Genomic DNA, 22,322 nt, shown 5'->3' on the forward strand with positions numbered 1-22,322 from the left:
ATTGCTTTTCTTCATCGTTTACAAATGAGTTTGCCCACCCTCCCTCTAGGATATCTGAAGGATCTTCTCTTCTGCTCTATGAGATACATTAGCAAACTGAGCAGTTTCCTCCCCTAGCATAAACTCTAAGTGCTCCTAACCATGATTGTTTTCCTCTTCTATTTTTTCTTTTTTATGCCCATTATTAACCAAATAGTAATTAACAAACAAAAGTTTATATATACATACATACATACATACATACATACATACATATATATATATATGAAGAACAATAATGAGGACAGCCTATGAAATTGTGAGCTCTCTTATGTAGTTCATTTTTCTTATAATCTATTAAATAGTATGAGGTAATAAAAATTTGCATTTTGTCTCTTTCTGGATGTATTTTCATTTCTCCTTTGTTATTAAAAATCTCATATTGATGTTACCTTTAAAATGAAGCTCTCTCACTACCCTGTGATTCACCTCACCCTCTCCTAATAGAAGACTTTATATGATATATGTATATGTATATATGTGTGTGTTTGTGTGTGTACATACACATGCATACACATGTATCTATATACACATGTATATACAAACTGACATACCTATGTGTGTATGTGTCTAACATGTGGCATATATACATAAAGATATATGTAACATTTTGACATTTTGACCATGATTGAACACAGAGGTATCACTGTGTACTTCTAGCCATCGCCCCTCCACAAAGAGATAAGAATGCTTCATCATCAGTCTTCGGTAGTTGTGATTCCAACATTTCTTTCCATGAAGCACATTCTTTGTCTCTCCAAAGGAAACATTTTTTTCCCCATGAACAAAAACTAGTTTGACTATTTGGACTGAATTGACTAGTCACTAGGCAATAATTAGAGTATTTTCAATCGATCAGTCAATTCATCAAAATAATCAGTTAAGAATCAAATTAGAACCACGAGTTAGCACCTCGCAGAAGAAAAGAGTGCTGGATTTGGAGTCAGAAATCATGGGGCCAAATTCTGGCTTCAAAATTTACTACATGACCTTGATTGAGTCATTTATTTTTTCTGGAGTGTCAGTGTCCTTGCCTTCAGATGCTATTGTGTGACCCTGTTAAGCCACTTAAATCTTCTTGCCTCAGTTTTCCTCATCTGTAAAATTGGGATAATAATGGCACCTACCTCCCAGAGTTGTTGGGAAGGTCAAATGAGATAATAATTGCACAGTGTCTGGAATGTAGTAAGGTCTATATTAATACTAGATTATTATCATTGTTGTTACCATTATTATCTTCTGTAGAATCCCAAAAGGGTTTGGAGGGTTGTGCAGAAAAAGGACTGGAAGAGGACAAGGTGTAGAGTAGGAAGGACCCTTGAAAAATTCAGCCACTGTTTAATTGACCAGCTGCCTAGGCATTGTCAGTAGGTCAAAAATCTTACCCATTCCCACCCCAGGGTACAAAAGCCGAATTTCTTTAATAAGAATAGTCACCTCAATTTGTACATGAGAATAAAGACTCATCCTCTTCACAATTTCTTTTCTAAGTTCTGTGGGTGGCTCTAGTTCTTTTAAGCTCTTGGGGTTCTCCAAGGAGAACACAAACAACTTAGAAAATGTGAAGATCATTAATGCTTTATCAGGGCTAGAAAAGATCATTACCAAACCTATCCCCTTCTTGGCATTAATTGGGCACAGTCACTTTAGTGCTTGTGAGATAATGATATTCTTCACTATCGCCTCAAAGAAGAGCTTGTCCAACCTTGGTCCCTGGGCCTGCTCTCTGGAAATTGGAAAAGCAGCATTTAGGAAGACTTATTTTTTAAATTAAAAAAAATCCTTATAAACATCATATTGTACCATTGATAAATGAAAGAATTCCCTGAGAAAGAAGAACTCCAAGGAAGATACAGGGAACTTCACATATGCAATGTGTGCCCAAGTAAAAACTTGGCATTTATGGGAATATAAACAGGTTCTGGAGTTATACTGTCTACTGAAGCACAACTCCATCACAAAGGCCATCAATTCATATGCTGCAGGACATAAACTGATCACCAGATAGGGTCAGGGAAATACTTCCCCCTGTGGCGTACTTGGGGATAATTAGATACATTTGAGGGATTTTATACCTTCTTTGGAAGCACACACTACTCAGGCCCCTTTGAGAGCAGAGAAATGGTGGGTCACTTCTGGAGTAGCAACTTTATGATCTTCTATAAAAATAAATTTTATCGTATTGTATTAATAAAGTGCCTATCCTCGTTTACTGGGTTGTAAGATGGAAAGAAATGCTCCCTCCTTAATATCAGCTTATGCAGGTACTCCCTGAAATTTTTCTCTAGAAGATGTGTTAGGGTTCTGTAGATTAAGAGACTTTTACTTTTATTGGTAAATGGATTCTTAGTCCATTAGCCACAAGCAAACATCATTTCTACGTTCAGGCTTCTTGAGTGTGAGTATTTTACATTATTCAGAGCCGCTATTGATTTTGGAATGTGAAGTAAATCCATCTAATATTTGTCAAGTACCTACTGTGTGCTAGGCACTATAATGCCTTTTATCTGTTGATAGAACTCTCCTTTGTCACTAATACTGAATTAGAAGAAACTGTAGAAGTCTCCATCTTCATTTTACAGATGAAGAAAATTAGGGACTGAGAGATAAAGTGACTTTTTAAAATCACCAAGTAGCAGAGCCAGTATCCAAATTCAGCTCACATGACTCCAAATATGGTATCCCTCTTACCTTACTTTTTATACTCTTAGCTCTGGAACTTGCTAACAATTCATATCATACAAAACCAAGCCCAAATTTAATTTGTTGAACTTAAAACAAGGAGTCAGCTAGCCACAAGCTATAAACTTCATTTGTGGAGAGGAAAAAAAGTGGTCGTAAACTCCACCCCCCTTACTGGAATCTATGAACTAGCCAAATTCTCACCTTGATGAGTCTGAGAATATCCTAGAAGGAAGGCAGTTTTTCTGAAAGCAGAGACCCAATACACATTTTGTAACTGGCATTAATTCTACTCTATTATCACTTGCTAGCAAAGCCATCATTTGGGGCTTAATAATTTGGGTAGCCCATAGGTACCAAGGCCACATTCAGAAGAAGCAGCTTCAGATATATTGTGGCAAGCAAAGTTATGCAGATTCTCTCTCTCAATAATTCAACAACAAATCTATTTATTGAATATCCACTGAATATAAGCATAAGGCTAAATAGTGAGGGAGAAAGAAATAGAAAAAAGATTTATATCTTTCATGGGATCACCATTGAGCACTTTGTCACCCACAAACTACTCATGTGCCATCATGTGGACTTGTCTTCAAAGAATTTACAATCTCATAGAGTAGGTAAGATATATATGCAAGAAGTTGTAGTATAAATGTATGCTAAGCAAACATTTGTGTATGTCTGTATAATGTATATGCAGAATATACATTGATGCATATGTATAATGCAAATGCATGCTAAGCATTAGAGGCAATGTGTGTTAGGATATGATTAGTTAGTACTGATTGTAGAAATTAGCGAGACCTAGGTTCAAATTTTATTTTTGACATATGCTAACTGTGGACCCTGGGACAAATCATTTAATCTCTCAGTACCATTGACAATTCTGTCTAAGACCATAAATTAGAGAAGCATTATTAATCCTCATCATGAGAGAATTTTTATACTATGCAAGTTCCCTGTGTCACTGAAATCATGAGTCTGGACTTCTTTTTGTCACCTCAAAAACAAAATCATACAAGAAAGTTACAAAGTGCTATGAAAATTCTAGGTAGGAGGAGATCACTCACAGGTGGGAAAATAAGTAAGATTGAGGTGGCTAGGTGGCGCAGGGATTAGAGCACCGGCCCTGGAATCAGGAGGACCTGAGTTCAAATCCAGCCTCAGACATTTAACCCACTTACCAGTCATGTAACTTTGGGCAAGTCACAACCCCAATTGCCCTTTTTAAAACAAAAACAAAAGAAAAAAGAAAATAAGATTTAATATAGGAAAGTGGAATCTGAGCAAGCTGAGAATGTATGGGAAAAGGCATGAACAAGACAAGGAGGCAGGAAACCATGGGATATGCTCACAGTGGGGTGTTATCCAAATTAGCTGAAGCAAAAATTTTGTGGTAGAGAGCTTTAGCAAATAAGACTGGGAATGTCCATGAGAGCAGATATGGAAGGCTTTGAATGCCAAGATTAAGAGCATTGGATTGAATTGAGGAAGCAGGGGGTAATTTTACAGTGGTAGGATGATATGGTCAGATCTGAGTAAGGGAAAAGTATAATGATATTGGCCTGAGTTAACCATTACCATGGTCACTTATTTGCAGCTTCCTGAAAGCTTGGTATTTCAAACTTATCTCTCCCTTCTTCAATTAATTCCTGTAATGGATCTCCATTGTGCTCTATATTAAATCAGTCTCCTTCATTTTAGCCTTAATGTGACATTAAGATCTTCTAATAATGATCGTTAACATTTATATAGCATTTTGAAAGTGCTTTGCATATATGATTTGATTCTCACCAACATTCCCTGTGACCAAAGTTGTGGAATTATTGTTATCTGGTAATGGAACTATAATTATGCCATTTTGCAGTTGAGAAAACTGAGGCACAAAAGAGAGTGAATGGTCCACAAGAACACCTAACTAATAAATGTCAGACCTTGGGGCAAGAATCCAGGTTTGTCTTCTCCATAGTCAAACTTTTCCTATTATAAAAACGTTGCATAGTTTGGCATTTAGGTGGTGCCATAGTGCACAGAGCTCTGACCTGGGGTTCAAATCTGGCATCAGACAGTTATAGCTATGTGACCCTGGGCAAGTTACTTAATTCTGTTTGCCTCAGTCTCCTCAATTGTAAAATGAGCTGGAGAAGGAAATAGGAAACCACTCAGGTGTCCGTGTCAAGAAAACTCCAAACTGGGGTTGCTAGGTGGCACAGTGAGTAGAGCATTGGCTCTGGAGTCAGGAGGACCTGCGTTCAAATCTGACCTCAGACACTTACCTCTTACTAGCCGTGTGACCTATGGCAAGTCACTTAACCCCAATTGCCCTGCCCTCCCCCTTCTAAAAAAGAAAAAAAAAAGAAACTCCAAATAGGGTCAGGAAGAGTTGGACATGACTTGAAAGGACTGAACACAACAATAACAAGAGATAAGCCAGCCCACTTACAAACACTTTCCTATCTTTCTACTCCTTAGCCTGGATTTGATGTTTCTTTTGTCAGACTATCTCCCTCTTGAATTTGTACTTCTTCTGAATTACTGTTATTTGTGTGTGTGTGTGTGTGTGTGTGTTTAGAATTTTTTTGAAGTTAACAAAAATAAAAAAAGGTTTCTATATACATAAAACAGAAAAAGAATGCTGTACATGAAATTCTGAATGATTATAGCTTACTTTTATTTTAAAATCTAATCTAATAAATCTAAAGTAACATTCACAGCTGTCTAACTTGTCTGTTATTCTTTCTGGTCTTCCTTCTCTTTTCTTCTGTGTATTTAAAAAAAAACTTCAGTGATTCTTTTACCTTTCTCTTCTTTCTCTTTCTCCTTCCTCCCTTCTTACCTTCTTCCTCCTCCTTCTCTCTCCGTCCCTCTCTCTCTCTCCCTCTCTTTCTCCCTCCATCCCTCCTTTTTTTTTTTTTTTTGGCTACCCCATCTCCCTCCTACTTATCTACAAATTAAACAAAATATATATTGTAAAAAATTTACAATCAAGCAAAACACATTCTTTCATTGTTTATGTTCAAAAATTTTATACCTTATTCTGAACTCTGAGCTCTAGATTATAATTTGCTACTTTCCTCCTAAATCTACTGGGCAATGGTAGATAACAAAGTTCATAGGTTGTACAGAAGGAACGTTTTTAGGCAGGATGGTATAAAGGGGAAAAAAAAACAGCAACAACACTAAATTTATTAATCAACCTGGATTCTAGTTTCACTCATTTGTTACTCTATCAGGCCTTTTATTTTTTCTCATCTGGTATCAAAATGCAATAATAGCACATCTATAATTCATATATATTTCACTTTATCTGTTTGCAGTCAGAAATAACAAACCATGTTTTTTATCATGGGATAATCAATCTTGAGATAAAAGCTAGAGTTCTCCTACTCCAATATCTTCATTTTACATATGGCAAAATTGGGACTAAGGTAGTTAAAGGACCTTGGCAAAGGTCACATAGGTCATGAGAAGCAGAGTCAGGATTCAATCCCAAGTTACTTAAGATTCAGAGCTCTCTTTCTACTACAGGAATTCCTTCCAACACTGCAACTTTCCACATTGTGATTTTCCCCATTGTGGTTTTGGTATAACCTGGGTTGGCATAAGAAATTAAATAGCAATGATTTGGCAGATTTGCAGAGGCTGCTGACAACACTTGATTGCCAGAAGATAACACAGGAAATGTTTGGAAACTCAGAAATGCATAAAATATGGGTATGGTATTATGCAATATCAACATATTTTATTATTTAATATCCTAATAATTCAGACTTCTTCTCTGGTATGAAGGGAGGGCCAAAAAATTGTATGTGGATTTTCCAGATCCCAGAGGCACTGCTCCCCCCAACACTCCTCTCCGTTCCCATCCTCTCCCACCTTTCCACCCCCACTCCACACACCCACTCCATCCCCCAAAGTGGAAGGGATAACTGTATATCAGAGTGTTTCTCTTTCCACATAGGATTTTTGGAAAGGAAAATTTTGTCACAAAGGGCTATTAAGCACTGGACATATTTAATATATGAGACTGTAAAATGTTTCCCTATGAAAAGAATAGGGGATATTTAAGAATAGGACAGCCCATTCTTCTATTGGATATGTTTGTTATAAGTCTAATTCTGCCTGGAGGCAGAACAAAACTTGATGACCTCTCAGTATCCTTTACATCCCTGAAATGCTTCAATTCTCTGAATATCACTGACTATAAAATGTTGTGGCAAAGCACATTATTCTTTTCTTTCCCTGTCTACTTCATATCACTAGCAAATATTTATTGAGCACCTAGCATGTCCAAACTACATCTTTGGCACTGGAATATCAAAAAAAGTAGAGAATATAAGTCCTTCTATCAAAGAATTTGTAATCTAATTTAGGAGATGGGGCACACATAGTTTCTGCTATTTTTTGTCCTTTATTCTTGAAGAGGACCATGGTATCAGGAAGGTGATGTCATGACTTGCAAGTGAATGGGATTTAAGTGAGAGAAGACTGTGCAAAGTCACCCAACTCATTTTCTCCTCCAGAGTCATCTGGGTCCAGCATCAAGGTATGAATCAGGAGGACTGGAGATGGTCCAGAAGCAGTGGGAGACCTTGGCCTTTTTAAGATGAGGTCTTTCCCTGGTATCAGTTTGACTGAGGCAATCTTATTCAGTAATTAAGGCTAGGCAAGAAATGAGACAAAGAAGGGCCTCTTTTATGTAGTAAAAAAAAAAAACAATCTAAGAGGAGAAGACCCTCAGAATTTCTGGGCAAAACAAAAACCATTCCTATTTACATTCACTCTGAGCCCTCAGAACCCAAACAATGACCAATAAGTGGGGAGCTGGTACTATTGTTGGTCAATCAATGAGAGGTAGAGTGAATGGGTTTAAGGTGAGGTCCTCAAGAATGAAATCTAGAGGTTTCAACAATCAGTATCAGAAATGCCAATGACTAACCTTTACCAGCATAGTGGTATATAAGTATTTGTTGTTTTCCATTCTCTAATGAAAATTAATAACAATCATTAAAAGGTTCTAGAAACACTTGGTTTACTGGAATTTGGGAGATATAAATATGAATGACATTTATTCTTTAAATAAAATAAAAATTGTTACTCTAAAATATTAAAATGATATAAATATACGTATATATGTAATACATATACATATATGTATATATATTTATCTGCTGCTCAAAGTGCTGCTGAGAATTCCCTTATTTCATCTCTCTTAATAAGACAGCTATAAAGAAGCTTTGGAAATAATTACTGAGTTAACCATTCTCATGGTAAAATACACTTTCATGTGCCTTAGATAAATGAATTCCTAGCTGTGTTCCTTAAAGGAATGTATTATAAAAAGTACAATACAGAATCCATTCCAGGTTTTCTTTGATACTTTGGGTGCAGTAATTTAGGACAGCTTGAGAGTATTTAGCCAGATCTATGTAGACATCCATCCCAATAGGATGTAGTCAATAAAGCTTCCAGTCCTTTTCATTAATACTAAGTCTTAGTCTATTCATTCTGAGCTCTCAGAAACCTGAGACACAACAAACAAGGCTTCTGTTTCCCTTGGATGCCCTTCTCTTTCCTACTAGTCATGCTGGGTGCCTGTGGTCCCCTGAGTGAATAAGCATTTTCCAATGAGCTGAGCAGAATTTATTTCTCCTTTCTATAGCCTGTCTTCTCCTCTGAGCTGGCCTGAGAACAGCAACGTGCTTTGGCATTATCTATACCATTTAGGATTTTACAGTCAATTAAATCTCTTCTTAACTGCCTCTTCTTCTTCTTCATAGCCTATAAAGACTTGGGTTTTATTTTTAGCTTGGCCTGTGAGATCAGGCCTTTCAGCCTCTCATATCCCATTTGTTGCCTTTTCAAGTTCACAGTGCAGGAAACACCGATGCTGACAGAGTCCAAGATTCAAAGCGAGGGAGAATGGTGTCATCTCATTGCTTAGCAATCTCTTTAATATATGTTTTCCAGCTGTCTTATCAGAAGATTTGGCACCAATTGGTTAGGTCTCCAACTACCTTCATTCTCCTGGGCTAAGAAACCTCTGCTTTACTATTCTACCTAAAACACTAAATCCCACCTTCTCCTACACTCTTATTCACAGCTTCACTCCCTTCATTCTATGAATGAAAAGTCAATGCCAAGAGGAGAACCCACGGTTTTCTTTAACAGTCAGTATCACTAGAAGAACTTGGAAGCCACCCAGATCTTCATAAATCAAGATGTGATTTCCAAGGAAAGGTAGAATTTTAGAAGACTTTAATAACACCTGATATAAAGGACTTAACAAACTCCCTTTTGGGCAACTAGGTGGCTCAGTGGATAGAGTGGTCTGACAGAGTGTAGTCTGGAAGACCTAAGTGTGACTCTGGACAAAGCACTTTACCCCATTTTCTTCAATTCTTCATATGTAAAATGAGCTGGAGAAGGAAATAGCAAAGCACTCCAGCAATTTTCCAGGAAAGCCCCGAAAGTGGTCACAAAGAATTGGACGTGACTGAACAAGACCTATTACTCCACCTTCTCTTCACTTTGCCACATTTCTTTTAGCCTTCTGTGCTTCTCTGACTCTATATTCCCAGTTGGTGTTTCCCTTTCACAAGATCTCTTCCAGATCTGCGTTTGTTTTTTTTAGAGGATAAGAATGCCTTCCCAGATCAGAACTAGTCTCCCTGGGTGTGGGTAGAGTGCACTGAGGACCATTTGTGATATCCAATAATCAAAGCAACACATTAGACAGAGCCGTTAGGTGGTATGGAAGAGAAAGTGCATGGCTCTGAATCAGATGGACCTGAGTTCAAAGTCTGTCTAAAAGAGTTATCAGCTGTATGACTCTGGGCAAGTCACTTACCCCTGTTTTCCTCAGTTTCCCAATCTGTAAAATGGGGAAAGGAATAGCACCTATTTCACAGGCCAGTTGTGAAGATAAAGAGATATAATATTTGTAATGTGCTTTGCAAACCCTATAAGGTTGCAAAAAAGCTAGCTGATATTACAATTAGTACATATGGGAAGTATTATGCAAATATAGCTATCCTTAATAATGATAATCACATTAGCTCAGGATGGGACTTAGAAGTCACCTAGTACAACCCTTCATTTTACAAATGGAAGAACTGTTCCTCAGAGGTGAAGTGACGTTAACCAGGTCCACATGGCAGTGGCAGAGTCACACATGAAATCTTAATGCTCTAACTCCTAGTCTAGTGCTTTTTTCACTGAATCAGTGACAATATCTGAACCCCAGCTATGCCTTTATTAATTCAACATTGCATCATTCCTGCACACATCATCCATTATATTTTTAAAATTTATTTTAAAACTATCATTGATATCTTTGGTTTTGATAAAACTGTCATTTCTGAAAATCTCCTGTTCCCTGGCCCCACCAAGCCATTCTTTGTAACAAAACAAAACAAAAAAAGGAATGAAAAAGCAATTTAGCAAAACTAACCAACACCAAGTCTGACCCTCAAATTGATTTTAAGCTCCATGAAGGCTGCGGCTTTATCTTTTTCATCATGGAATGTTCAATGCCCAGGATAACTATTTAATTGAATTAAATAATTCCTCTTCCTTGAGCCTGGGAGGGACAAAGTTTCAGAGAACTCGTGGTATCTTTTTTCCTGGATGGTTAATTTTTCCTTATTGTTCTCATGTTAGGGTATTATGGAATCGGGATGGGAGAAATGATACTGGTTATTGAATCTCGAAATGCCTGGAGGTTCCCAGGCCCCTGGCATTTTCTTGGGTATGCATTCCTATTTCCTCTTGCTCCTAATCTAATGAGGATTTCTATATACATCCTTTCTGAGAACAGAGTGGGTAAGGAGTCACTGATGTCATGCTGCAAGGAACAAGATTTCAGTCTGTAGGTGACTCAGCCCATGGCTTCCTCAGAGAACCCAAGAGAGAAAATAAGGAAAGGAGAGGAAAGGAATGAGTTCAAAAGACTCTTCTTTATCCAGAAGGGTTACTTCAATTCACCAAACGTTTATTAAGTACCTTCTTTGTGAAGAATGCTCTGACTGGGAGGCCAGAGATACAATTTTTGCTGACTTATTGGATTTTATGATTTAGCAGGATTGCCCTTTCTGGCACCCAGATGAAATATAAATCTCAACATGCCATTATATCTTCCATTATGGGTACAGTTGGGAGAGGAGATAAGATTGGGTTTAGAAGAGAGATATGGACTAGAGAGGAAACTATGAAAAATTGTCCTTAAATAAGAGGAATTGTTTGGGAGAATAGTTATGGACAGACAAGGTAGGAGAAGAGGGCAAGAAGGGAAGGTGGGAGGAAACATAAACTTTACTTAAGAATTTTGGCCAAACTTGGTTATAATGATAATGGGTTGACTTGACTCATTATTCTTTAATAAAATTAAAATTATTTAATGATGTATAGCCAAAGCACTGTACTATTCTTACAAAGATTGATAACACACTGTTCCTTTCCTCAAGGAGATTATGTTCTAGTAGGAAGAGTTAAGTGCATGAACACATACAGAAACACACCTATAAAGGAAGATAGTATTGTTCCTTTCTGAACTCAAAACTTAACTATCTTTCTTTGATGCTGGAGGGGTGGCTGGGAATGGGTTAGGCAATGGAAAGGAAAGATTTTCTATGCTTGAAGACCAGCCTAGCAACTAATTATTCTTATTTGAAGTGCATGAATTCAGTGGATGTGGCTAGGGCATTTCCAAGACTATAGGCATCCAAGTCAGTCAACAAACATTTATTCAGTGTCTATTATATTCCAAGTACTTAACTAGCACCAAAGATAATAAGAAAGGCAAAAGAATGTGTCTGATTTTAAGGCACTAATGGGTGAGATCACCTATGGAGACAACACACCCAAAACTTAGGAGTAAGCAAACTACATACAGGACAAACTGGAAGTAATCAATGGAGCGAAGACACCAGCAATTCTCCATGTCTAGTGAGGGAGTTTTCCATTCCTGCCCTCCGACTGCCATAGGGGCCACAAGAGAGAGGAAACAGACACATTTATCCTCCTTTACCAATTTTCCTCAGCCTATACTGAGATGGCAAAGCACCTGTTGCTGAGTGTCCGAGTCTTCCTCGAAGGAAAACGTTAAGTGGAGGAGGATCTGACTCAGCATTTTCCAGGGACTTAAATAAACAGGCTTAAAACTGAAAAAGATGTAGACCTATCTTTTAGTAAATGAACCTTACAGAAAGTAGTACCTGCTTTTCACTATAAATGTTATTACAGTCCTAACATGCAAAAGCAACCTGCAGTGGAGATTAACAGCACAGGTAATCTTTTTTTGGCATTTTTATAACACTCTGCTTTTCTAATATGCATGTACATTTGTTAATTATTAGAATTATCATGTAAAAAGGTATCTGTTTGTGAACAATAAATATACTGAACATGAAGGGATAAGGAGTTTAAAGTGTGTGTAAGTGGCTATCATTTAATGGGAATAGTTGAGACTTGATAGGGTTATCAGAATAACTAATACAGCAATGGGGAGTGGGGGGGAGCACATATATTCCCAAGTGAGAAATTAGTTTTATAAATTTGGGGATCAAAGAAGTTGAAGGGATTATTTGTTCCAAATATCTCATTATATAGATAATGAAACTGCAGCCTAGGGAAGGGAAAAAAGGTTCAAATTCATATGGGGATTAAGTAGTAGAATTGGAACTCAAGCCTATACCTGCTGATATCCAGTCCCACTCATTCCTCTCTACCTCTTTAGACTTGGTGAATTTGTTATTGTGATTGCTATTTTGTTTTTGACCAGTGATTTCACCATTTTAGGAAGTTCTAGATGAAGAAACTCCCTCTAGGCAACTGTTCTGAATTATTTTATACAGAGAATCTTTTACCAAAAATTTAAAAAAAATTAAAAAACAAGGAAGTTACTAGAATGTTATATAAAATATTTACCTCACTTCAATATTAGATGAAACCCGGCTTTGAGTGCTGACTTTGTCACTTGTATAATCTTGGGAAAGTCAATTAACTTCCCTAAACCTCAAGTATCTTATCTGTAAAAAAGGGATAATAGTATTTATCCAACCTACCCTAAAAAACAATTTCAAGGATCAAGCAAGAGAATGATTCTAAAGCATGTTGTAAATCACAAAACACTTCATGAATGTCAGCTACAGTAAAAAACAGCAACAAATAATACTGATAATAACAATATTATTCATGGTTAATATTAATAATTATTTTCAAAAATAACAATAATATTACTGATGGAATTAAGTACATAACAGTTGCTGTTAGTACAAATGAGGATATATAGAACCCAAATCTTTCATTGGTTTCCATTATCTTCAGAGATACTTGGAACAAAAAATAATTGGCCTCAATCTGTAATTTTAAAAATGACACATAAGAAAATGAAACCACTTCAATGACATTCTTCTTTTGTAAACATGAAGTCTATTTTCCTTTATTCCTCCTGAATAGCCCTTCTAAGAAATTTAATCAAATGAACAAACATTTCACAAAATCTTTTTAGAGTGCTTCTAGTTAGTACACAACAACACAGTTAATTCCTACTTTTGTTGGGAGCTGTTACTGATCCCATGGGATGTGAAGATAAAATATTTTAGCTATGTCATGGGCATACCCACATTGGTTTTATGCTATCCCTCGACAAATTCAGTAGAGATATATACAGCAACAGTTTTTATCAGGGTTCAAACCAAACAGGTAACTCCTGATTTGCATAATGAAAGATCTGTTATTGTTATTCAGTAGAGTCCAACTCTTCATAACTCCATTTGGGGTTTTCTTGGCAATGATACTGGAGTGCTATGCTCATTTTACAGATGAGGAAACCGAGGCAAACAAGTTTAAGTGATTTGCCCAGGATCACACAGCTAGTAGACTGAATTTGAACTCACAAAGTTGGGTATTCCTAACTCCAGGCCCAGTCCTCTATCCATTGTGCTACCTAGCTGCCCTATACAGAAAGATTTCCTGCTATAATGAAGTGTTCTTTGTCTTAATGACTGTAGGAACCACATTTGATGGCATGGGTAAGAGTTACATTGGATTGTTAGGCAAGAAAGACTGAGATCACTTATTTGGAAGAAATTACCCACAGATCCATAAGGGATATTTGGAACTTGCTGATTGTGAATAATCTAAGATGTCTCTGTGGAGCTGCAAAAAGGGTAGTTTCCAGAGTTTTGATACAGAGAAACAATATGTCAAGGGTCAGCATGGATGTACCCTTTTGCTTCTGCCTCTCACCTAAGCATCTAAGAACACTGTTGGAGAGAGTTGAAGTTTGATCATGATAAATACTGGAATAATAATAATGAGTTAGAATATTCATAAAGCCACAAGACCTCACTATGGGAAAGGACCTCAAAAGTTTCAAAATCTCTAAATTGTAGTGCCCTGATATCACTGCCCCAATTAAAATGACATAAAAGTTTAACACACACACACACACACACACAACTTCAGAAACAGAGACGAAACTATAGTGGTTTGAATATTTTTTTTCTTAAATACTATTTGTATGTACTTATGGATTAAGAATAGTTGTAACAGTCACGGTGACATGGATTTAAATTTTGCCTCTGAAATATATCGACTGTGATTTTGGGAAAGTCACTTAGTATCTCAGTACCTAGGGATTCTGTAAGACTAAAAAGTTACAAAGTAAGTGCCAATGTGTATATGCATATCTATATAGATATAGTCTGTTTATGCAGTCATCCCTCAACATTTGCAGGTTTCACATTTGAGGTTTTGGATATTCATGGGCTGGCCATTGATAATTAAATGGGAATTTTTGGATATTTGTAGCATACCCCCAAGGATCTCAGAGGTCTCTTAGCCAAATTTCAATAGGCCCATGCCAAGGATTCCTTTTCTCTTTTAGGAAGGAAAGCATATATACATTCTAATGAAGGCATTCAGTAAGATCACCAAGAGATAAGACAAAGCAAGAGAATGCTTTCCCATTCTCTCCAACACATAACCAGAATCTTGCTACATTTATCACTTTAATTTTCCTGTCCTTGGTTCTTTAAAGAGTTTCATTTCTGTTGGGGAACTTAGGAGCACATTCCACACTAATGGAAATAGAAAAGAAGGAAATTTGAGGCCTTTGCTATTCCTCTGGCCTTTGGGCCAATTTACTAATTGATTTGCCCCTACACAAATCCACCTAATGTGTACACTATTTTCCCCAAAACTGGTGAGAGCCTGGTGAGAAGTCTCCCTTCCAAATCCTCTCTATCCCTTGGCTCTCCACCCCTCCCCTCAAATGTAAAAGCCCTTGTAATTTTGCTTTCTTAAAAAGCTAAGATCAGAGTTAAGCCTCTCCTCATGTCTTCTTATAAAAATGCAGGTGTGACAAACCCCTGCTTCCAGAAAGAGCCAAGAGACAAGCTCCCTCTTATCTCTACAACTCAAGCCCAGCCCATTTTTCCATTGTGGGGACACTTGCTACTATATCTGGGCAGTGAATGCTTCTGCCTGTGGGGAGAGACAGCTGATGGATTTTATCTACAATCCCAGCTGGGATTGGGGGCCACCCTTGATCCTATGTTCCTTGGAGGAAACCATGTAACAGGAAGTTGAGAAGACTCTCAAAAGAGATTTTCATTCTGATAAAGGTAGCTCTAAAGGAGGAGAGATTCTGCAGGCTTATCATGTGAGCACATATACAAAAGGAGTCACTCTTGCAGATAACATACTGGGGGTAGTATGATGATGGTCAGGTGACAGTTTCAAGAGGAAACACACTATTCTGGCTGCTCCAGCAGAGAGATGGCAAAAATCAAGCAAGCAATCGAAGGGACCACGAGCATGTTTAGTGTCTTTCAGATACCAGGGCCTGGATACAATGACAAAAATTAAAGGTCCTCAAGGAACTTTCTTTCAATTTCTTAGAGATGTTCTGCACTTAATACTTACTGTTCCTGGCAACATGATAGACACTTAATCAATGTTTATTAACTGACTGATAGTGAAGGTGAACCTGCACCTTTCAAAGGCAGCACATTCCACAGTATAGTGAAATGTATAGATGGAATCTTTGTTGTTTGGTCGTTTTTAATCATGTCCAACTTTTCTTGACCCCATTTGGGGTTGTCTGGGCAGGGATACTAGAGTGGTTTGCTATTTCCTTTTTCAGCTCATTTTACAGATAAGAAAACTGAGGCAAATGGGGTTAAGTGATTTGCCCAAGGTCAAACAGCTAGTAAGTGTCTGAGATCAGAATTGAACTCAGAAAGATGAATGTCTATAGGACCAGAACTCTATCCACCTTGCCACCTAGCTGTCTAGGTGATGAAACTACAGCTCTACTATTTCTAAGCCGTTGTTCCCAGTGCTAAGATCAAAGCACAGGTTTGGGGAGACCTGTCTTAATAGCAATTAAGTTAGATATAGGAAGTTAATTAACTATAAATTCAATACGAACTGCTTTAATTAAAAAGAAAAAAGCTAAAGCACACATTAACTGAGGCTTAGTGCCTAGATCAAGGTAAGGATACATTTCATGTTGCACTTGTGTGACAACATCTGGTGTGTTGTGCTCAATATTCTACTCTAGCAAATTTTAAGAGAAACATTGGCAAACTGACACCCAGGAGATGGAAAGATCGCTCTCAGGATTATTTCTAGGGGTGTACTGGAACCAGCTTCGGCAAATGTGGTATTGTTAAGTTTTTAGTGTGAACATTTACACCTCAAAAATCAGCAGACACTACAAATTGGGGCTTGGTTTATTATTTTGTTGGTTGTATAAACTAGGTGTTTTTCTTAGCAAAATAAAATAAAACTTTTCTAAGAGAATTTACTCTATTTAAAAATGATAAAAATAATATATATATATATATATATATATATATTATTTTTAGACTCTATGCTCCAGAAAGGTAATGGCATCATCTTCTTACACCACTCTTATTCAATAAATATTTGCTGGATATTTGCATTATTGAAAGGGTTACATTTTCCTATAACCACTCTGTGTCTACTTGTCTTTTGGGTTTTCCTCATTGTGTGTGTGTGTGTGTGTGTGTGTGTGTGTGTGTGTGTCTGCCTCTGTATGTGTGTATGTGTGTTTCTGCCCCCATCCCATCCCCCACCCCCCTCTGTCCCTTCATCAAAGACCTGCCATGTCATCAATATGGCAACTTTCTGTTGTGGAAACTACTGATGCTGATAGAGATAAGCCCCTCATAGGTAGACTATTGTTTTAAAGAGTAGCCTAAGACATTGAGAGATTCAATTACTTGTCCCTGGTCACACAGTCACTGTGTGTTAGAGAAAGGGCTTGAACCTGGGTCTTCCAGACTCCAACATATTGTATCATATTGCCTTCTTAAATAAAAATACAGAATATTCATAAAAAGAAGCAAAAGAAATCAGGAAATTTAGAAAACTATTCATGAAGCTTCATGAATGAAATGAATTTTACTAATGGGGGCTGCTACCAAAGGCAACATTATCATTAGCAGAAATAAAGCCCAACTATATGTGCAAAAATAATTTTGGAACTGTGGTTTCCCTTGTTTGGGGCTTTATCGTCTCTGGTATCAATTTAATACCTTCCTTAGTGACCTAGAATAGGGGTTATTTTTATTATGTTAATGATCTCCAGGAAAAGGAGAGAAAAAACCATGTATTAACGAAACTTGTAGGTGATAAGTTAAGCCCTGAAGCCGGCAATACTGAAGTTCCTAAGATCTCATACAAATGGACTCAAGGAGGTTAGACAGAGGAGTAGAAAATAAAATGAGTTTCACCTTGGAAAAATGAAAACTAATACATCCAGGGCAAAAACAATTCAATGGACAAAAGGAACCCAGAGAGAAGGAATGCTGAAGGAGACCTGGAAATGATAATGGAGAACAAATGAGATATCAGTTTTGCAGTGTGATAAGGCAAGCGAGGAGGCTGATGCTATTTTAGGCTGCATACAAATATCCATTGTCATAACAGAAGGAAAGGATGGGGGGGGGGGAAGCAAAACCTCCCTCTAGGAGTCCAGAGAGGCTGAACTGAGCAATGTCAGATCTCTCTCGATCCCCAAAAAGTATAGAGAAATTGGACTGGGTTCAGAGAAGAGTCACAAAAATGATTACAGAAATGGAGTGATTTATTTATGAGAAAAGATTAAAGGAGCTAAATATGTATCTCATGGATAAGCAGTGACAAGTGGGGACATAGTACCACTCAGAAAACATCTGAAAGGTGCAAATTTCCTGGGAGGAAAGGGATATAGAAATGAAAAATAATAGTCATAAGAATAAAATACCCAAAGATATTACCGAGGAAGGCGAAAAAAAATATGGCAGTTCATGGTTAAGATATTTTCCTTTCCTTGTCCATTTAACTCATTGTAAGGTGGTGGACATTACCTCTCACCCCCCAAAAGAGACATGTTTTCCTAGGTCTAGTTTTAGTGAGAGATGACTTGAAACTTAGACAAAGTATGTCTTTATTTTTTTCTCATCTATTTTCTGTGTGCTCTTCATCCTGGACTCTACTTCTAGTAGGTAACCAGTGTTCCTCAAGCTCTCAATGATTTCAAAAACTGCTGTCAAGGGAATTTTAGTTGAAAAGTATTTGGTAAACAAATTCCCAGTAAAGTTTTGAAAGTGGGAACAGCTTGATGCTTAATATGTCCAGAGATCTGTGCATTAAAAGGGAAAATATCTAACTCAAAGAAGAGATACCCTAATGATGGAATTTCACAAATTTCTGACAGTTTTCTATCAAACATTTCAAATGGACATCCCCAGATATATCTCAAACTTAAAACATCCAAAACAGAACTCATCATATGTTTCCCCTAAAACTCACCATTCTCCTAAATTTCTCTATTTCTGTCAGATACATCACCATTCTTTCAATCTCTGAGGTTTTTTTTTAAGCCTGACTTTAGCCTCAATTCCTCATTCTCTCTTATCCTACCTATCTATCTAATCAGGTGCCAAATCTTGTCTCTGTGTCTACAACATTTTCTCCATCTAACCCCTTCTCTTTACTTACACAGCCACCATCTCAGCTCAAGACCTCTTCATCTCTTACCTGGATTATTGCAACAGTTTCTGAATTGGTCTCCTTGACTTGAGTCTCTCACTATTCCTACATACCTCTGCCAAAGCCATTTTCCTGCAGCCCAGCTCTGACTGTGCCATATCTCCCCTAATTCACCAATTCCAATGACTTCCTATTTCCTCTAAGATAAAATACAAACTCTTCTATTTAAATTTTAAAATCTGACACAACTTGGAACCAAATTATATTTTCAGGCACACTGGACATTACTCCCATATCAGAAATGCATTCTTTCCTCCTTTTTGCCTCAGAAAATTTCCTTCAAGACTCAGTTCAAGTACCACCTTCTCCATGAAACCTTTTCTGATCCCATCAAGTACTAGTGCCCTCCCTTCCTAACTACCTTATATTTAAATACTTTGTGTTTATTCTCTCTTTTATTTGTTGTATACTTCTACATAAATTATGTCCTTGGTTCCCTCTTCTCAATCCACTGATGGATGGAACATTGGACTGGAAATTAGGATAACTCATCTTTCTGACTTCAAATATGGTGTCAGGTATTACTAGCTGTATGACCTTGGGTAAGTCATACAACTCTGTTAGCCTCCATTTCCTCATCAGCAAAACGAACTAGAGAAAGAAATGACAAATTACTCTTGTATCTTTGCCAAGAAAACCCCCAAAAGGGGTCACAGAGTCAGGCATTACTGAAAATGACTGAAGAACACTACCACCCATTAGATTATAGGCTTCTTAAAAGAATGGATTATTTCATTCATTGTATTTGTATTGCCTGACACAGTTCTTAGCATATAGTAGATGTTTAATAAAACTTGTTTATTGATTTGTAGTGGCAGTCCACTCTAATAAGGGTCCTTATGATAGCATTAATTCCTATATAAATCATTACAATTTACAATAATTAAGCATTGGAACTCTATAGACAAAGTCATATTAATTTATTTATCTACAATAAGAAATTACTTGTGTTGTTAACATGGTACAAAGTAAGAAGACAGTTGGCAATCTTCCAGATCATTGTAGTCAATATAGATAGGGAATCTAGATAATTCAGGTTGCAAAGTTGACTTTTGCTTTTAGCAATTGTGGTCAGGACTAGTGCAGATTTTATAAATACAAAGGGGATTTTGGACCTTCAATTTTATAGGTCCTGTGTTTAACTTGATCAAATTACATTGGGTAATTGCCAAATCCTATTAATTCTTTATTCTGCATAAACCTAGAGAGGGAAAATATGCATTCATGAGAGTGAAATAAGCAAAAGCATACTTATAAACATCCTCAAAATGACATATTTAAGCTGAAATTCCTACAAAAGAGAAAACTTCAAGGAGCACAGGGACTGATTTTGTAGAGTAGTGATCACACCAGACAAGCATAAAAAAAAAAATGGACAGGTTCCATTAATACCATTGAAAAGGTGGAAGCATTACTTCTTAGTTGACACCATGTGGCTCAGCCACATGGACAAATAGCGGTGGGGAACCTGTGGCCTTCTTGGTCCTTGGGTGCTGCATTTTGACTGAGTCCAAGTTTTATAGAACAAATCCTTTTATTAAGAGGATTTGTTCTGTGAAGTTTGGATTCAGTCAAAGGGCAGCACTTGAGGACCTAGAGGGCCACATATGGCCTTGAGGTCACAGGTTCCCCACCACTGAATAAGCCTATCAGACAACTTAAACTGACTTCCTCCTTCCAATTTCATGATGATTAGAAGGAAATATCCAAAGGGAAAGCATAATATTGTAAATAAAAAACAAAGAAATTGGAAAGGGAGAAGAAAAATTATCTACAGTTCACTAAATAGTTTATATCTTGCAGGGATAGGAAAAGGTCAACCCAAAGCAGAATAAGTGATTACTAGTCAAAGAATAGTAAGACTAAATAAATGAATGAGTAATAGATAGATAGATACATGAAGTATATCTGTATGCAGCCTTGCAAATAGATTTTAAGAATCCTTAGACCTGAAAAGGTTTTATAACATCTATAAAATATTCATTAACCTTGTCCATATATGAATGAAATCTCTTACATCAGCTACTCATGGGTCCTTCTACATGTCACTAAGGTAAGCACAGGTAATGACCTGATTATATAGCAAATGAAGTTTGACACGGAATCCTATGCAAACTAAAGAAAAAGAGAAGAACAAAAAGATGCAGAGATATGTTCAGTTTCATTCAAGTCCTATTATTCGATTTATAAATGACTCACTCTGGTCACACAAATCAGTGGTTATCTTCATATCACTGTGAAAGCATGTGGACATACAGTCACACATGTACATATAATTCTAGTCCTGAATGGCCTTGTTTATCTCTAGGAGTGGGGGACCTGTGGCCTGGAAGTCACATGTGGACCCCTAGGTCCTCAAGTATGGCCCTTTGACTGAATCCAAATTTCACAGAACAAATTCTCTTAATAAAAGAATTTGTTCTGTAGTCAAAAGGTTGAACCCAAGGACCTAAAAGGTTACATGTGGCCTCCAGACCTCAGGTTCCCCACCCCTAAAGAGTGCCCATTACCCTGATCCAATTGATTCCTAGAGAGAAGATGGTGGCAGCCCAGGTGATTTCTCCATAGCTCATTTTATGTAACAAAACAGGTAGGACCAGTACCCTTTTAACCCAGGTTAAAAGAACCTGTGCACACTCAGCTCATTAAACATAAAAACATTCATAATTTCTATGAAGTTATGAAATTTTACGAAGGCATAATTCATAAGTAAAATCCCATTCCTTTATCTTGCCTGGTGTTCAGGCTCTGCTTACCATCACTTTGGTTTCAGGATCTAGATTCTTGCTATCCTTTTGGAATCTAATGACTTCACATCACTTGATTTTTGGCCATGACTTTTTGCCTCTATCCATTTTCTTGAACTTGGGCATCTAGTAACTGACCTATTTCACTCGTCTGTTCTTTCATAGTCCCTTGCACTCAGATTGTGCTGCTACAGAAGTCTACCCACCCTGCCCAATCCTAGCTCCACAATACAATGCCATGTAGAACATAGAGTGTGCTAGAGACATTCAATTTCATCCATGACTTTCACATTCAACAACCCCCACCCCCACTTCCCAATCCCTAGGGTAAAGATCCCTAGGGCAAAACTAGGCTATCTCTGTGACTTGTATATATCTCTGTTTCCTCACTAAAAATGATTTCCATTTTTACTTTTAGAAGTAATACAGAAACAATTAGTACAAATTGCCTTCCAGGATATTTGCGAGTCTACTGAGCTGCCTTTAATAAGAATTTTATAAATGGAAAGAGCCTTGGAAGTCAAGTTATCCCAATCTCTAATTCTGAAGAAACATGAGTCCAGAAAGTGAAATTATTTCTTCAAGGTCACAAAAGTAGCAATGGAGGAACAGGACCAGAATCCAGACCCCTGACCTGATCTGTCACCCAAAAGTTCCATTGTTTCATTAAGATAATCAAGAAGTTCCAGGTGAATTTACTTATGTGTTTGCCTTTGTTGCCAGTAAGTAAAGCAGAATTAGTTATTTATGATGTGTGAGCATAAGAGACTGCTTAGATATGGGGTT

General features: G+C 37.2%; 1 protein-coding gene across 3 annotated transcripts in view; it reads right to left on the reverse strand.

Annotated features, from left to right (window-relative positions):
• The window catches only part of LSAMP (limbic system associated membrane protein), an 836,652-nt gene that overhangs the window by 688,237 nt on the left and 126,093 nt on the right, over positions 1–22,322 (reverse strand). The window lies entirely within an intron of this gene.

This window comes from Petaurus breviceps, unplaced genomic scaffold (genome assembly GCF_028583685.1).
Source record: "Petaurus breviceps papuanus isolate PSGF00001 unplaced genomic scaffold, PetGlider_PUasm1.0 90792, whole genome shotgun sequence".
Taxonomy (NCBI): Eukaryota; Metazoa; Chordata; class Mammalia; order Diprotodontia; family Petauridae; genus Petaurus; species Petaurus breviceps.